Here is a 17,091-nt window from a genome sequence, read left to right as displayed (position 1 = left end):
TTGTGTCTGTGTATGTGTGCAGTGGCGAAGTGGGGCATTTATGCAAGCCAAGAGGAATGTAAATCTCCAAAAACACACATTTGGCAAGTAAGCGAGGGCTAGATTACGGTGTTCTCCAGTGATAATTTCTGCATCTCCCGGTGTAAGATCACAGAGCCAGCAGCTGTGCCTCCAGGGCCTGTGGGCGCACACAACATTCCAGCGACATTAACACAAAACCCACTGCACATCAAAAAACAAGCAATCTTCACAAAACACACACTCTCCCCCATGTGCCTACCTTGTCAGCGGCTGTCTGTGATTTGTTTCTGTTTGAATTCAGCCTTTAAAAGGTATCAAACACAATATGGAAGCTGTAATTACACCGGCTTCCTCATTCTATTTTTTCTGTCTTTCAGGTAACAGAAAAATTGAATTTATGCAGAGATTTTGTGAGCAACTGTGCGTGTTTGTTGCTTTCCTTCGGATCCTTAACACAACACCAGTTAATGCGGGTCCGGACATAAAACGCGCAGTTTGAGATGAATTATGCATTTCTTGACACTTGAAGAGATGCCTCCTCTGGATTTGCCTGTGTCTCTACATTTTGGGCTATGCATGCGAATCATTACATGCCTATGAATTATAAAGCAAGGCACAAAAGAGCTAAACAGCTCAGAGCTACATTTGTTTTGATAGGAGGCGAGTATCCGGGGATGCTGAGAACACCTCTAGCTTTCATATTGATATTTAGCATCAGAAGACATTTCATTGACAATCAGCCTGGATACTTAAGTGTGCCCATCAATTTCTTCTCACAAAACTAAATACATAAATAACTGTTTGCTACAGCAAGTAACTGTCTGCATATTATCCAGACATCCTCAAGTGCTCAAGATGCCTGACAAGAACGACTTTGAAAGAATCACATGCAGGCGTCGTTCTTCAAACCAGCTACAGAAAAGTCAATCGCAATTGTTAACATGCTCTCTTTTCCACCCAAAACACAGAAAATAGTCTTAAGTACGTACTTGTCTATTAAAACGGGCTCTATGTTCTTTTCTTTTTGACTGCATTTTTCCTCTGTTAACACCTTTTTGTACACACCATTCTACAATTCCTTCAACGTGTTATAACTTAACTGGGAAACAACTTTTCTCTCTTGTCTTACTTTCCCTCCTTCTATTCGGTCTAAAAAGCAAAGGCTACAAAAAGAAAGAAAAAAAAAACGAAGCTCTTTTTCTTGGAACTGAAAGAACGCTCTCTCAAAACAATGAGGACAGATCTCATTGCATGGAAATGGCTCCTGTTCCCATTAGAGGCAAAAGATGGCAAACAGTGTTTCTACCTGTTTTTTAATTAAGACTCGTCTCGGCTTCTCTCTCGGTTCTCTGTGGAGACGCTGCCTGTGAAGTGATTAAAAAGAATGTGATCTGATCAAGAGACGGGAATAATGGAGTAGGAATGCTAGGTTTAGCCGAGTGCTAAGACTCCCCCTGATCCAACCAACCCAAAAAGGATTTCAATCACCCTTTCTACCCTAAATAGTTTTTCAGGTCGTCCTTTTTTTTTTTGAGACATAGACAAATGTTAAACGTTAGCGTGCACATATGTTTCACGCGTTACTGAAGTGGAACTGCAATATGAGTGCGAAAGAAAAAAGCAGGAAAAAATACGTAGGTAAAACGCCTCCGATTTAGGAAAGGTCACCCAGGCAAAAGGCTGGGGCTTTTCTCAACACCAAATCCTCTATCAAAATGTCATAGTGAGTTAGGGAAAGACAAAGGAGAGTCACAGCATGCAAACTGCACATATATCTAATCCTAACAAAGGCATGAATGGGCCTTCGCAAGTCTAATTATACTTGTTTATTTGTTGCCATGCAGAAAGTACGGATGAAAAATCCATCAAAGTGGTATTATCCAAACATCAAGAGCTTCTCTGGCCTCTAAGGACACCGGGAGGCTTAATTCTTTCTTGTTTAAGTCCGAAAAAGAGAGAGAATTGCAAAGGGGAGAGAAAAGGAGTGGGGGGGGGGGGGCAGGAGGTTTTGCATGACCCTTTTTTCACAAAGGCTTTTCCCAACCCCGTCGATGCCCAGAGGTGTAACAGCAGAAGCAGGATATCTCCCCTGTGCCATAACCACATTTATGGGCCTCATTTTCAATACGCGACATATCATTACTATTGGGTGCGGCAAATCCACATCAGCAAAAGGCTTCTATTTAGCTGTTGTACAAATGACCGTTCTGTGGCTGGCGTTTAACAAAAGAGTCAAGCAATCTGAAGCACAAAACAAGTATGAAAAAAGTTTCTAATCTTTCAAATCGTATAATACTAAAAACTAAAAAGCATATCACATGACATGAGTTTTACAGACAAAATTACTTTGAAAAATACCCTTTAAATGATATAAAGAAATAAAAAAAAGAGTGCCTGGGTTTATACGACTCCCTCTCCCATTCGAACACTTTTAACAGAAGAGGCCGGTATCAAAGGGAAACATAATCTACATAGCTAATGTCTTTTCTTAATTCAAAGCAGAGAAGGCTGCAATTTCTCCTCGCTGGAAATCTGGAAACACTCTGGAGTTAATTACGCCTGATTCGAAATGAACCGCACAAACAAAGGCCAGTCTATGTCCAGACTATTATACTGCATTAACCGGCTTTAAGCTTCCTGCGGATCATTCCGAGGCTCTTCCATTACCCTCCCGTACCATCCCGACATGGAGAGAAAATGCCCGCACGCCCCGGATTAATGAAAAGGAGCGCAAACAGAATGTGTGAGGACCTCTCCCGACACAGTGCAAACTTTAAGTCCAAGTCACCGAAAAATGGAGAGAAGGTAATTAAGTTTGAAAGAAAAGGTCCTTGCGACAAACAATGAGGCTGTGTCTCTGGAGGAGCGCAGGGGGGTGAAAAAAATCATTAACATTCTTTTTCAACTGAGAAAAAGAGGAGGGGAAAGGGGAACGTATGCTGGCAGGTTCCCCACAAGTCTTCCTTTTTAGCCTTTTTTTCACCCCACATCTGGTTTCACATCATCTCTTGTGCCCGTGTCCACGTGACACAGCAGATCATCTCTTTAACCCCACCTCCTTCTCTCTCTCTCTCTCTCTCTCTCTCTCACTCTCTCTCTCTTCAGCTTTGCAAAGATAACTCCAGCAGTTAACTTAGAGAGCGTCGTAGAGACAACCACGCACGTTTGCCCACCTGAGACCCATCAGGCATATTTGCTGTGTGTGTTTTGCTAAGAGAAAAAAGCCAGATGCAAATCAATGCGTTGCCCCTGGTGAGTCTTACAGCTTAATTAGTAAAGCAGATATGCTGTTTCCTCTTTATAGTAATGACACAAACAAATACAAACATGTACAGGCACTGACATAGAGTATGACTAAACACACACCGACTCACATTTCTCAGAGGAGGCACCAACTAAAATTAGAGTCGTTTTCTCTGATTCACTGGCTTGAGGTGAATTCATCTCATGATCTTTCTGCTGTCCGCACAAGCACGAGTGATGAATATATTTGCTTTCTGCTTTTTTTTTTTTTTCATGTCTTCTTTGTGTTGCATGTGTTGTGTTTTTTTCTTGCTTTCAACAAGAAAAGCAGAGAATCTAATTGTACTTTGCCAGTCCGTATTCAGTAATCACCCTCTTTGTCTAGTTTTTGCAGAGCAGGATTAGAGTTAAAATGATGACTGACTAATCCCTTGATTTCCCTGTGCTAAATAAATATTAATCTACTGGTCAAACATGTTCTAGTGGAGTACAATACATGCAATATGAAAGCGCTTACCAGTTACATAAATCGTAGTTTTCATATATCTTTTTGAGAGTACTGCCCCCTTCCACTACATGAAAAAATAAATAAAGCCGAATTAAAAAAGGTCAGAAGTTGTCAGAATGAATGGCTCTCACATAATCATGCTGTAAACGAACCAAACACATGCTCTGTGTCTGTTGCTTGCTAATAAATTCTACAAATATGGCTTACGTAGCAAAGGCAGAGGTGAGGACCAAACACACACACACACACACACAAAAAGTCAATCACAGGCCACATATTTCACCTCTAAAAAACAAATGGGAGGGGGTGAATTCACCATTTAACAAACCATCCAAAAATATACCGTTAAGCCTGTCGGACAGGTGTTGTTTTGACTTTTCCGTGCTGTCATTTTCCCCAAGAAACAATAAACGTTTAAAGTTCAAGCTGCTCAGTAAAGACGGAGCATCCAGCCTGCCGGTCCTGTAATTATCTATTATTATAAACATAATCACAGGCAAGGTATCCCTGCATACATTCCAGCGCTGCTAGCTATGCGCTAACCCGAGTGTTCTTCACGCAGGAATTCCACAAAACATGTCAAACAATCTATTAAAGCATGAATTACTGCTAACTACGTTCTCCTGTGCAGGCCTTAATGCCTTTATATGGCAGCACGAGAGATCCTAATTTCTGGAGCCAGAGAATTACTAATTAACTTAAGGTTTGAGCCTATATTTAATTAGAGAGCTCTCCAAATGAACTTTAGACCAAAGGCATTTGCTTTTTAAACAAACTCTGTTCTGACAGCTGTTGCAAGTTTACCCTTGTATGCCCACACACAAAAAAAACAAAACAAAAAATTTATTTTCAGAGCCATCATGGGGTCATTATTTCTTTAAGAAGTAACTGGAGTATTCCGCTTGGAAAGTGTACACTTTAATTGGATTTCACTCCAAACAAACAACTGTCAGATGTAATTAGAATGAGCTGAAATTAGGGCCACAATATTCCATTATCAAATAAACGGAATGTCACGCAAACTACCGATTCAATTTTCAAAGTTAATGTCGACGAATCAGGCAATCACGTCGCTCTGTCTGCATCCTACAATCACCAGATGAAATGACGCACGTAGTAAAATGATTAATCCTTTTTTTGACTCATTAAAAAAAATCATCAATTTAATGGCATATTATAAGGGAGCCAAAAATTGTTTCTCTCTCAGATGAAAAGGGCAAGAGACCGAAAAAATATCTGTGAGCAGTGCTAATGAAGAGAAACATTAAAAGAGTCTGTGGTTATTGCCACTTACGCCATTTGAAAGCCTATATGGGCCGCTTCGGCCCAGCTGTAACATTATCAGCGCGCTGCAGCGGGGAAGGCCACATTGTGTTATGTTTTTCAGATCACTAAGGCCTCAACAAGACACTGGGGGTATTTTAAGGTCAATGACAACCTAGAAGAGAAAACAAACACTGGATCAGCATAACCGCCAACTAATTAAAGCAAAGAAAACACATTATAGCTACATCTCTGAATGCTAATGGTCTGGGGGAAGAATGATTTGTTTTGCTATCAAATGCCATGCAGTAATAAGTATAAAGCTGCGGTGAGAGAGTGTTTTGAAATGCAAAGCCCAGATGCGAGTGAATGAAATGGCACATATACATTTGTTTCAACAGATCTCAGACACTCACAGGCATTAAATGGATAATAATCTGTTCTTTTTCAAATATTCGTCTAGCCCCCATCTATCACCAGATTTAACAGCCCTCCAGTCCGCCATTCTTATGCATCGCTTGATCTTCGGGAAGGTATCTGATTTGATTTTATATGAAACACCCCAAAGGACCTGAATTTTCCTTAATGGTTTTTTCATACGCTTTCCATAGGTCTTTTTTATTACACTTTCTTTGATTGTCCATAACTTTAATGGTTATGGGCACGGCAAGCAGGGCTCCCTACTGTCTCCATATAAAACAAAGAAATCTCCCCCAAAAAAAACGTGGACAAGGTGAGGCAGAAAATCGTTGCTTTTTCAAAAGCCCAAAATACAGATGACACCATTATCTTTTTTTTCTCTCGGTTCAATGCAATACTTTGTTCTTTTCATTTCGTGACCACGGTTTTCTAACGTGAGCTCCGCGAGCTGCGCATTTAATCTAGTTCTGTCGCTACACGTCATTAAAACTAAAAAGACGACGACCCATGCTGGGACCTCGAGCACCCACACAAAACCAGCCTTCAGTCCGTGCCACTCATCTGCACTGATGGAAAGTCTAACCCCCTTTAAAGCAAATAATTAAAGATGATTCCAACGCACATGCCAGACCAGAGCGAGACAGGATATGAGAAGTCTAGTATTAACCAAATACTTCTGCTGGGACTTCTCTTGCTCAGCCTCTGGACTAACACAAACACTGGGCCAGTGTCATGTCTGGAAAACGTACTCGGTTACGAACGTAACCTCGGTTCCCTGAGATACGGAACGAGTACTGCGTATGGGGAAAAGCTCCTTTTTTCCTCGATACTGAAGCCTTTTTTCAATAACGCAGTGCAACTGCACTGCCATTGGTTTAATCTGTAAACTTTTTTAAACCAATGACAGCGCTGCGTAGCTGCGCGAGCCTGTGGCGATGCAGCGCGCCAAAGCCCGCCAGAATGGGCGGGGCGAATGGCTATATAAGCAGGCAATCGCCAGAGGAAATCAGGTCATACGACTGAAGCGACGACACTGAACCCGCAGCCTCGTGGCACGGCATATAACGCAGTACTCGTTCCGTATCTCAGGGAACCGAGGTTACGTTCGTAACCGAGTACGTTCCCTTTCGATACTTCACTCATACTGCGTATGGGGAACGAATTCAACCGCGCCGTGCCACGGTAGGGAACGACAAGACTTAACTTGAACACCCTGGGGTCCAGAGGATAAGTGAGAGGGCCGGAGCCATCGAACCCTTGACGCTACACTGCTGAGAGGGAGCTAGCTCCCTGGAGGTGGTATGATGACAGAGTCTGCTAGAGGCTGTCGTATCAAACCGAAAGAACCCGAGCATGCAAGGTCGGGATATCCAAGTTATAGAACCTGACAAAAGTGGACGGCGAGGACCAGCCGGCCGCCTCACAGATGTCCTTGATAGAGACACCACTAGACCAGGCCCATGAAGAGGCCATCCCTCTAGTAGAGTGGGCTCTAACTCCTATGGGGCACTCAAGGCCCATAGAGGAGTAACATAGAGCGATAGCTTCAACTATCCAACGCGAGAGGCGTTGCTTTGAGACCGAAGACCCTTTGGTGCGGTCACCAAAGCAGACAAAAAGCTGGTCAGATTGCCTGAACGGCTGAGACCGCTCAATGTAAATTCTCAAAGCCCTCACTGGGCAGAGTAAATCCAGCTCCCGCTCACCTGACAACGGAGGCAGAGCTGAGAGGGAAATTACCTGTGCTCTGAATGGCGTCGAGAGCACTTTAGGTACGTAGCCATGCCTGGGTTTTAAAATGACCTTAGAGTCATTGGGCCCAAACTCAAGGCATGCAGGGCTCACCGAGAGGGCCTGCAAATCGCCAACACGCTTGACCGATGCTAGAGCAAGTAGCAGAGCGGTTTTGAGCGTTAGGGGCCGAAGGTCAGCTGACCGCAGCGGTTCAAAGGGAGGTCCTTTGAGTGCTCCAAGGACCGTGTGAAGGTCCCAAGTGGGAACGGTAAGAGGGCGTGGGGGCTTCAACCGCCTAGCACCTCTCAGGAAATGCACAATGAGGCTGTGTCGACCCACTGATTGGCCAGCAATAGGAGCATGAAATGCTGCAATGGCTGCTACGTACACTTTGAGTGTGGAAGGGGTGAGACCCTTTTCTAGACGCTCCTGGAGAAATGACAGTATCGGAGATACATCACACTCAACAGGGTCTTTGTTTTGTGCTAAGCACCAGTCAACAAAGACTGACCATTTTTGGGCATAGAGGCGTCTTGTAGACGGGGCTCTTGCCTGAGCAATGGTGTGTAGTATGTCCCCGGGGAGGCTCAGAGGCTCCCATCGAGGGACCATACATGCAGAGCCCAGAGTTCTGGCTGTGGATGCCAGATTGTCCTGATCGCCTGAGAGAGGAGGTCCCGCCTCAGGGGGATCGGCCATGGGGCTTTCATGGAAAGCCTGAAAAGCTCCGAGGACCAAACTTGGGTCCTCCAGAGTGGGGCCACTAGGAGGACTCTGTGTCTGTCTTCCCTGACTCGTCTGATGACCTGAGGGATCAGAGCAATCGGGGGGAAAGCATAAAGAAGGAGGCTGGGCCAGTTGTGGGCCAGTGCATCTGTTTCCTTTGAAAAATAAGTTGGGCAATGAGAGTTGCTTTCTGAGGCGAAGAGGTCGACCTCTGCCTTCCCGAAAATCTCCCAGATTTTGAGAACTGTCTGGGGATGGAGCATCCACTCGTCCGAGGGGACATTGCTCCGTGAAAGCATGTCTGCTCCCAGATTCGTCTTGCCAGGTATGTGTGTCGCCTTGAGCGATCGCAACCTGGGTAATGCCCATTCCAAGAGGCGCTTTGCCAGTGCGCAGAGGCGGCTGGACGAAAGGCCGCCTTGGTGATTTATGTAGGACACCACTGTCATGCTGTCCGACTGGACTAGGATGTGGCGCCCTTCCAAGATTGCCTGAAAGGATTGAAGGGCTCGTTCCACTGCCAGCATCTCGAGGCAGTTGATATGAAGATGGCTTTCTTCGTGCGACCACGAGCCGAAGGCTGGTCTGCCCTCGCACAGAGCACCCCAACCCAGGTTGGACGCATCTGTTGAGAGTACCGTCCTTCTGGAAACCGCCTGTAGGGGTACTCCACGACTGAACCAAACAGGGTTCATCCAAGGCTCCAGGGCTGCTAGACAGGCCTGGTTGACCCTGATGCGAAAGCGGCCGTGCCGCCAAGCATGAGGTGGGACCCGGAGTTTCAGCCAGTACTGCAAGGGCCGCATTCGTAGGAGGCCGAGCTGTAAAACTGGGGAGGCGGAAGCCATCAGCCCTAGCATCCTCTGAAAGAACTTCAGAGGGAAACAGGCTTTGTTCTTGACAGAGGCCGCGAGCTGCTGAAGTACAAGAGCGCGCTCTGGTGATATGACCGCCCTCATATTGACGGAGTCGAAAACTGCTCCCAGGAACGTAATACGTTGGCTGGGGAGCAGTGAGCTCTTGGCGAAATTGACCCTGAGTCCTAGGCACTGTAAGTGGCTCAGGAGCATGGATCTGTTGTGGTCTAGCTCGGTTCGTGACTGGGCTAGAATGAGCCAGTCGTCGAGATAGTTCAGAATGCGAATTCCCATCTGTCTCAGAGGGGAGAGCGTCTCGTTCATGCACTTCGTGAAAGTGCGGGGAGCTAGAGACAGCCCAAAGGGAAGGACTGTATATTGGTAAGCCACACCCTCGAACGCGAACCTCAAGAATCGTCTGTGATGGGGGGCTATCTGGATGTGAAAGTAAGCATCTTTCAGGTCCAGCGAGAAGAACCAGTCCTCGGGGCAAATCTGCGTGAGGATCTGCTTCAGTGTCAACATCTTGAACTTCCGTTTCATGAGAGAAAGGTTCAGATGTCTGAGGTCTAAGATGGGTCTGAGACCGCCATCTTTCTTGGGGACAAGGAAATAACGGCTGTAGAACCCCGACCCGCTGTCTGAGGGAGGAACTATCTCTATGGCTCCCTTCCTTAACAGCGTCATCACTTCGGTGCGGAGGACCTGAGCATCGTCCGGCTCTACCGAGGTGGGAATCACTCCGCGAAAACGCGGGGGTCTTCGGGCGAACTGCAGTGAGTATCCGTGTTTTATTATCCCCAACACCCACTTGGACACTCCGGGGATGGCCTGCCAGGCCTCGGCCCGCGTGACAAGGGGCTGGATAGTGTCGGATGGCAGACCGCTGATCAGGGGCCTGAACACCGACGAGTGTGGAAGAGGAAAAGTGCTCTCTTTTTGAAAATGTGAAATATTTATTGTGTTCGCCATAACAACGGCGCTTTGCGTGGACGCAACAACAGTGGGCCCAGGTCGCACAGCAGACAGGCGAGAGAGCTTCTGGGGTGGTCCGGCCGCAGCGGGACTTTGCCCCTTCCTCTTTCTTCCCCAACGATCAGGAGGATTTAGAGGGCGTCGGGTCCAGCACAATCCTTTGCCGGGGGCCCTGACGTCTAGGCGGTTTAGCGCGCCTAGTGGGGCGAGCTGGGTGCTGCTCCTTAGGGGGTGCCGCCTGGGGGGTAGAAGGGGCAGGTTTGCTCTGGTGCTGAGTCGGCGCAGTCCTGGGGCGACTCGGGGCAGAGGTGGAGCGCTTGGGCAGGAAGTGTCGCATGGCTTGGGACGACTTCTGTGCTGCAGTGAAGCGTTCTGTAAACCCTTCTACCGCTGGTCCGAAGAGGCCGCATGGAGAGACTGGGGCATCGAGAAAGGCCACTTTGTCGCTCTCCTTAATCTCTGTTAGGTTGAGCCAGAGGTGGCGCTCCAGCACAACCAGGTTGGCCATGGATCGTCCGATGGCCTGGGCCGTGGCTTTCGTGGCGCGCAGAGCCAAATCAGTGGCGCTGCGGAGGTCACGGAAAACAGGTTCACTACAGCTAGACTCATCCAGGGAACGGAGAAGCTTTGCCTGGAACACCTGCAATATGGCCATGGTGTGCAGAGATGAAGCGGCTTGGCCCGCAGAAGTGTAGGCCCTGCCAGCCATGGCAGAGGTCGTCCTGCATGGCTTGGAAGGAAGGGCTCTCTTATTTTTCCACCCCACAGCCGCGGGGGGACAGAGGTGAGCAGCCACGGCCTCATCCAGGGGCGGCAATTGCTCATAGCCCTTCTCCTGAGAGCCATCTACTGAGCTGAGAGCTGCAGAGGAAGTGCGTAGGCGGGCCGAGTAGGGGGCGCGCCACGACTTTGTCAGCTCGTCATGAACCTCAGGGAAGAATGGGGCAGGTCGCTGGCGGGGGGCCTGGCGGCGTCCTGGCAGGTACCACTCGTCCAGCCTGCTGCGTGTCGGCTCTTCAGGGGGGGCCCACTCCAAATGGAGTTCCTCAACGGCCTTGGAGAGGATGCGGAGAAGCTCGGCATCCATCCCAGCTCTGGCGTCGATGGGCTCCAGTGACGGCAGGTGGGCGGGGTCAGAATCGCCGGCCCAGTCCTCCGTTTCAGAAGCCGCGAGTGACATGGAGTCGTCAAGCGGCTCGTCCTCCGATCCGCCAAAAGAGACGAGGTCGCTCGCTTCAGCCGAGGGACGCTGCTCTGGGCGTGAGAAGAGGACAGGGGACGGCTCTCTCATTGGAGAGGGTGAGGCACGCGGGCGCTGAGCCGGCGTGAGCTCACCCAAATCCGGGCGCTGGGCCCCTCTTCCCCGCTGTCTTTTCCTGGCCGGCTCGCGGGAGGAAAAAGACGGGAGGGCGCGAGGGGCGGGATTACTTTCATTAAAGAAAGCAATCCGCGAGCGCAGAGAGGCGAGACTCATGCTTTCACAAAAGCAGCATGAAGTCTCAGTGAGTGCAGCCTCAGCATGGGGTTTACCCAGGCAGAAAACACACTCACCATGGCCGTCGTCCTCATGCAGAGGGGCTCTGCATGTGCCACAGCTGTGGCGCGGCATGGCCGTCGCCGTTAAAACGGCGTTAGAAACGCTCTTTTAGAGCGGTGAAAACCGCTGGAAAAAGCTCTTTTAGGATCGCCGGATGGCGGCAGGAGATCGCTGAGAAGCGGCCGGAAGCGGGAAGCGGGCGGCCCGAGATCGGCGCTGAGAGCGGCTGTCTGCGAGTACGCCGGCGCTGCAGGCGGTCGGCGGTCTCAGCTGGTCCGCTGCGGTGCCTCTTCGACGGCGAGAGCTCGTTCCAGGCGAAGGCGTTCAGCAGAGATCCAACGAAGTGAAGTCGTCGCTGAAGGAGTAAGATCTGATTTCCTCTGGCGATTGCCTGCTTATATAGCCATTCGCCCCGCCCATTCTGGCGGGCTTTGGCGCGCTGCATCGCCACAGGCTCGCGCAGCTACGCAGCGCTGTCATTGGTTTAAAAAAGTTTACAGATTAAACCAATGGCAGTGCAGTTGCACTGCGTTATTGAAAAAAGGCTTCAGTATCGAGGAAAAAAGGAGCTTTTCCCCATACGCAGTATGAGTGAAGTATCGAAAGGGAACTGCTCTTTTTCTTCATACACATACACACAGGTGGAACAGCCATGTTAATATCCTCATCACAGGGCCAGATGAACTAAGCGGCATGAATATTCATGAGGGCAGGCTCTCATTTATCTGTTTACATAAGACACTACCGGTCATACATATTTAGTTATGGTCTCATCCCTCTCATGATGACTAATCTCGGGCTTGTTATCCAGCTGAGATCGGCAATTAGGGTGCGTATGATTTTTAAGTGTACATCTGTCTGAATGGAACTCCTATAAATTTTCATCTATACGGAGGGAGAGACAGGAAGAGGATGTGACTGTGAAGCTCAAACTTTGCCCAAATAATGCTACTTGGACATGAAATAAGATGCTTCACAACAGCTGTGGCAATATGACAATCCCCCTGTATGATATTTAGTGCACACTTGGTTGCTGTTAGCACTGTTGTGATCTAAAGAGACCAACCCGGCAATTCGTACATTTTTCACAAGGTGGCTTATTCGTATGAATTCGTACGACCACACTCGTACAAATTCATACGATTGTTGCCAAATCGTACGTATTTTACGAGTTGCACAATTTGTATGAATTTGTACGAATGACCTACACCTAACCCCGCCCCTAGACCTAACTGTCACTGGGGTTTAGACAAATCGTATAAAATCGTACGAGTGAGGTCGTATATATTCATACGAATAATCCACCTCGTAAAATACGTACGAATTGGCCGTGAGATAGAGTTGAAAGAGACACAAATCTTCACATGAGTTTATTTCGTTGAAAAGTATAAAAAAGATTTCCAGGATAAAATCTCAGCTGCTTTGAAACACGAGACAGACGTTATGTCAAATGCTAATATGGGAGCTCCCGGAGAAGAACAGGTTATTTTTCACATGCCACATGGTCAAAAAATATCATATAACAAGTACCTTTCAACCTTTTCGCTAAGTGTCTCAGCAATTATGACGGCACATGTACCTGAAAACTTCACCAACAGCTGCACTTGCATAAGCTAAATGTCCTTTTCCTCGTTAACCTGAACTGTTGCTTAAAAATATTATACGGATTCTATTTTTTACACAATATTTGGTCTATTCTGTTTATTTCCACAGATGACTTTTTTTCCAGTCAAATGCTTTAGTTAGATTTGTTTAGTTTTTTTCCCCTTTTTTTTATATCCTGAAGCAAAGGCGTCACCAAAAACCAAAGAAGGCCTGAGAATACGAAGGAGAAAAATCCCCTTCTCCGATGAGACACAAGCTGACAGTAAAAGTAATGTAATCCTGACTGGCATAGGACCAAGAGCAACAAAAACATTTAGATAACTGTGCTCGAAAACGAAAGTTCTCAATGAAGACAAAAATGACATTTCCTCAAGATAACAAGTCCTTTCTCATGACAACCCTTCAGATTGTTTGAAATGTCCATGTCCTCATCAGTCATGTGCTCTCACACATTGGGGGAAATGGAGTGTAAGTCGCGGAAGAGGAAGAGATGTTTTACTACATTCAAGCTGTGGAGTAAGGAGAGCACATCTCAAGGGCCGCTGGGGGCGGAAAGGACAATCCTCAGCATACAAGTTTCACTTGGCAACCGGGCCCACATCAACATCTGGTTGAGCTTGTCAGTACACGCCTGATTCAACCAGACACTAAAGCATGACTTGTCTAACTGTGAGCCTCGTCTGAAATGGAGAGACGTGAAGCATCATCCACGGTGTATCCTTTTTTTTTTAGCGCCGGGGTTAAAAAGACTGACATCGCCACCTTTCACAATCGACTCAAAGCTACTTGCTTTTCACCGCTGGAATGGTTAAAAAAAGAAACAGAAGAGAAAAGAAGATAACCTGTGAGCACTTTTCCTGGCTACAATTCCTTTCCCTTAATCATTTGCATATGAAAGGATAGCTCTAGTCTATAAAAGGTCAGTGAAAGAGGATCAAGGCCTCACAGAGAACACAACAAAACATGGAAAAAACGTCTCTGGTGGCAGCTCGCGTTCATTTAACAGATCGCGATGTCAGTGACGCGGTGCTCACGTCGCACCGGTACCTTCCCCCCCAAAACAAGAAACTAGAGCGAGAATCAGTCCGTCCTCCGAAACAGCTCATCTATTATATATGAATGCTGTATTAAGCATTTTATTTTTCCACACACGCACAAGCACACACAAAATTCAAGCATGGAATGTTTTAGGATTACAAACATATTCCTAGTGTTCTTGATCAAAACCGTTCCTGTTTGTATTGAGGACTGTAAAAGAACAAAACGAAATCAAAACTAAGTGGTACACACATTTCTAGCATTCAATCCAAACCTGTTTAAATTGAGGACGCTGGAGGAAAAAAGAAATCCCATCTCTGCAGAATCCACTCCCTGGCTCTGCTATTGTGCCTGAACACTACTGAATAAAGAATATGGGCTGCAATTTACCAGTTGAGAGACACCATTATCATACATATTACTTCACGACAAAATCTGCAGGCATCTTGGGAGGCTTCAGGAATATGAAGCCTGTGCCTGTTGTCTCAAGTCCTCGACAAACACCTTTGGGGACAAGCGGGGCCTAGAAAGAAGGGACAAGAAGGCACCGTTTCCATCTCCCTTTCATCTAAGTCACTCAGTCAACCATTCATTGCCCCATTCAAAGCCGCTCTGCATTATGCAAAAAAATGCTAATCCTTTTCCGATGCTTTTTACACTTGTACAAACCCCGCATTCCCTTTCCTTGAAAGCAATTATATCAGTTTACATTTCTGTCCAAAAACAGGATTACTTCAGGAGAACTAGCACTGCACCAGGCTTCACCCATCTATAGCTGAAGGAAACTAGAGATTATCTGCGACAGTATTTATTTTTCCTCCTCTTCCACTCTCCTCAAAAAAAGTGGAGAGGCCTTAAGAATGTGATTTAATTAGCCAAAGGGAAAAGAATAGATATTTAGTTGCAGTGGAAACTCTTTCTGACCTGACCTTCTCTTTGCAAAAAGCCCCTAACAGAACGAGCCTCGGTCTGGTCTTTTAATCAGAAACAAATTATGAAAAAATGTTGTCCGCCTAGATAACGCTGCCCATTCTGTGATGAGATCAGCAGCAGCATTCGCTCTTGCTTTCATTGTCTTTCTGTGCGCTTGACAGCCCGACATGACGAATGAGATCAGGAAGACCCTGGATTTGCATATATGCAAATTCCCACATGAGGGAAACGTGTCTAAACAAGTGTTATTGCGAGGCAGATTAAGTAAGCCAACGTGCTTTTGCTGTTTTTTGGGGGCCACCGCCGTAGTCAGGACCATTAGTCAGCACAATTAACCCCATCTCCATGGCTACTAATGAAATTTCGCCATGGTGCAACTTAAATTAGATAGCTGGTTATGCGTTGCCACCATCCAACTCCAAACCCATTATTTGCCCCAGGAACAATGAGCCGTTTGTGCTAACGCTGATCTCCAACAGCTGAACAAACCTCCAAGTTAACAATTTGCATATGTTAATAAAATTAAGTCCTAATTACATGAAACTTGTACATATTCAAATGCACTTTCCCTAGGCGCTATGGAGCTTGAACCCTATCCAAGTGTTTAACCCCTTCAGAAAGCCTCTAAGCATGGGAGGCTCTTTCTGCCTCAGAAATGCCTCGGGGCTGACTCAAAAAGGCCCCCCCTAATACATTAAGCCAGCTCCTGACTTCTCAGCTTTCCACCTACTGCTCTGCGGACCGGGGCAAATACTGCATCATCCGAACCAAATTCAATCGGGCCCACAACAAAAGCCCTATAGTTCCTCTATCAACAATGTGACAGTTTTCTTAATGCTATCTATGAGTTGTGCACACACAAACGTTATTAAACCGTTAATGTGCTCAGGAAAACACAACAAGAACTAGCAATTGAGTACATAAAATACATAGCTAAAATAAATTGTTCTTGATGTAAAATTCAAAAGTATTTCTTCAAGAAAATGACAGCGTCAAAAAAATGGACGATATCTTATCGCAATGACATTAAGGTTTTGAAATTGTAACAGACAGGGAATCTTAAAGGAAATCATACAGTAGCAGCCAGATTAAAAAGGCCTTTGTCCTGCACCATGTACGTTTTTTTTTTCCTTCTTTGCAAGGGAAATTAAATCTGTTCAAAGGTAAAAAAAAAAAAAATGCTCTATCACATATGAAATTCATGCTGCTGCAAGATGAATAAAAAACAAACACCTAATGACAGACAGCAGAAAGCTCAGAGGACTATGACAATATCAGGGTTAAAGAAAACAGGAAAAAAATAATTCTGCTTCTTCTCAGTATTGCTGACCAACAACAAATTTCCACGACTGCAATGAAATAACAAGCCGTGCTCCGGTGAATTGAAGCTCTTGGCGCTCTTAATGGTTCATATCACCACATTCGAAAATAGAAACTGTATTTCCCTGTCTAACCCTGTACAAGGCCTTTACAGAAAAAAAAAAAAATTATATTGCAGCTCACCACTGGTCTTGTGATTTATTTGATTTATTTTCTTTGAGACGGATGCTGTAAAATTTTTATATATATTATGTGTGTGTCTACATGCATGTGTATGCAAACATCAGCTTGTGTGTGTGTGTGTGTGTGTGTGTGTGTGTGTGTTTTGAATTGGGCTTCTCTTTTACAACTATCAATACCGGGATAACCATGTATTAGCATTCAACCAAACACGCAGTCATCTCTCTTGCCTTTTAGCCAAATTGGGTGTCTTAATGTCACAAAGCAGTGGCAGTCAACCTCTCCGTGTTGCCATAGGAGTTTGGGTACTGAACGACAGAACGGTGTGATAGGCTTGTAGCAAGCCACTCCGCAGAGGCGGATTTTAAATCATCCAGCCTCTTCTATTAGACTTGAGACTTATTGAGGTAGAAACCATAAAAAATGAAGAAGGGAAATTTAATCCCTGAAATATTGATTTGCACATTAATATCATATAGGCAGTGGGCAATTTGGCTTCATGGAAATGACACATTGTCGACCCTAGGAGAAGCCTCAGCCAATCTTACTGCAGAACATGTCTCAAGAGTTATTAAAGGCTCCTCGCGTCGAATCAATCTGTGCACTGTACGGAATTATGTGGACACAAAAACACAAAACACATCTGATATTATATCAAAGCGCTCTTAATCTTAATAGATCCAGATGCCTTGTGGTGTCATACCACGACTGCATTTAAATGAACATTTCTA

The 17,091-nt window shown here is 46.1% G+C and overlaps 1 protein-coding gene across 4 annotated transcripts in view; it reads right to left on the bottom strand.

The window, feature by feature from the left end:
- Positions 1 to 17,091, bottom strand: part of zfhx4 (zinc finger homeobox 4) — a 106,895-nt gene that overhangs the window by 84,256 nt on the left and 5,548 nt on the right. Inside the window, exon 2 of one of the 4 annotated variants that reach the window (XM_026238055.1) lies at positions 5,067 to 5,210. The exons of the other annotated variants lie outside the window; for them this stretch is intronic. The gene's annotated coding sequence lies outside the window, so the exon portion shown is untranslated. The remainder of the gene's footprint in view (positions 1 to 5,066; positions 5,211 to 17,091) is intronic. 4 annotated transcript variants of the gene reach the window in all.

This window comes from Carassius auratus, chromosome 49 (assembly GCF_003368295.1).
Source record: "Carassius auratus strain Wakin chromosome 49, ASM336829v1, whole genome shotgun sequence".
NCBI classification, from domain to species: domain Eukaryota; kingdom Metazoa; phylum Chordata; class Actinopteri; order Cypriniformes; family Cyprinidae; genus Carassius; species Carassius auratus.
Note: the sequence above shows the minus strand (reverse complement) of the source record. Positions and strands in the feature narration are given on the sequence as shown.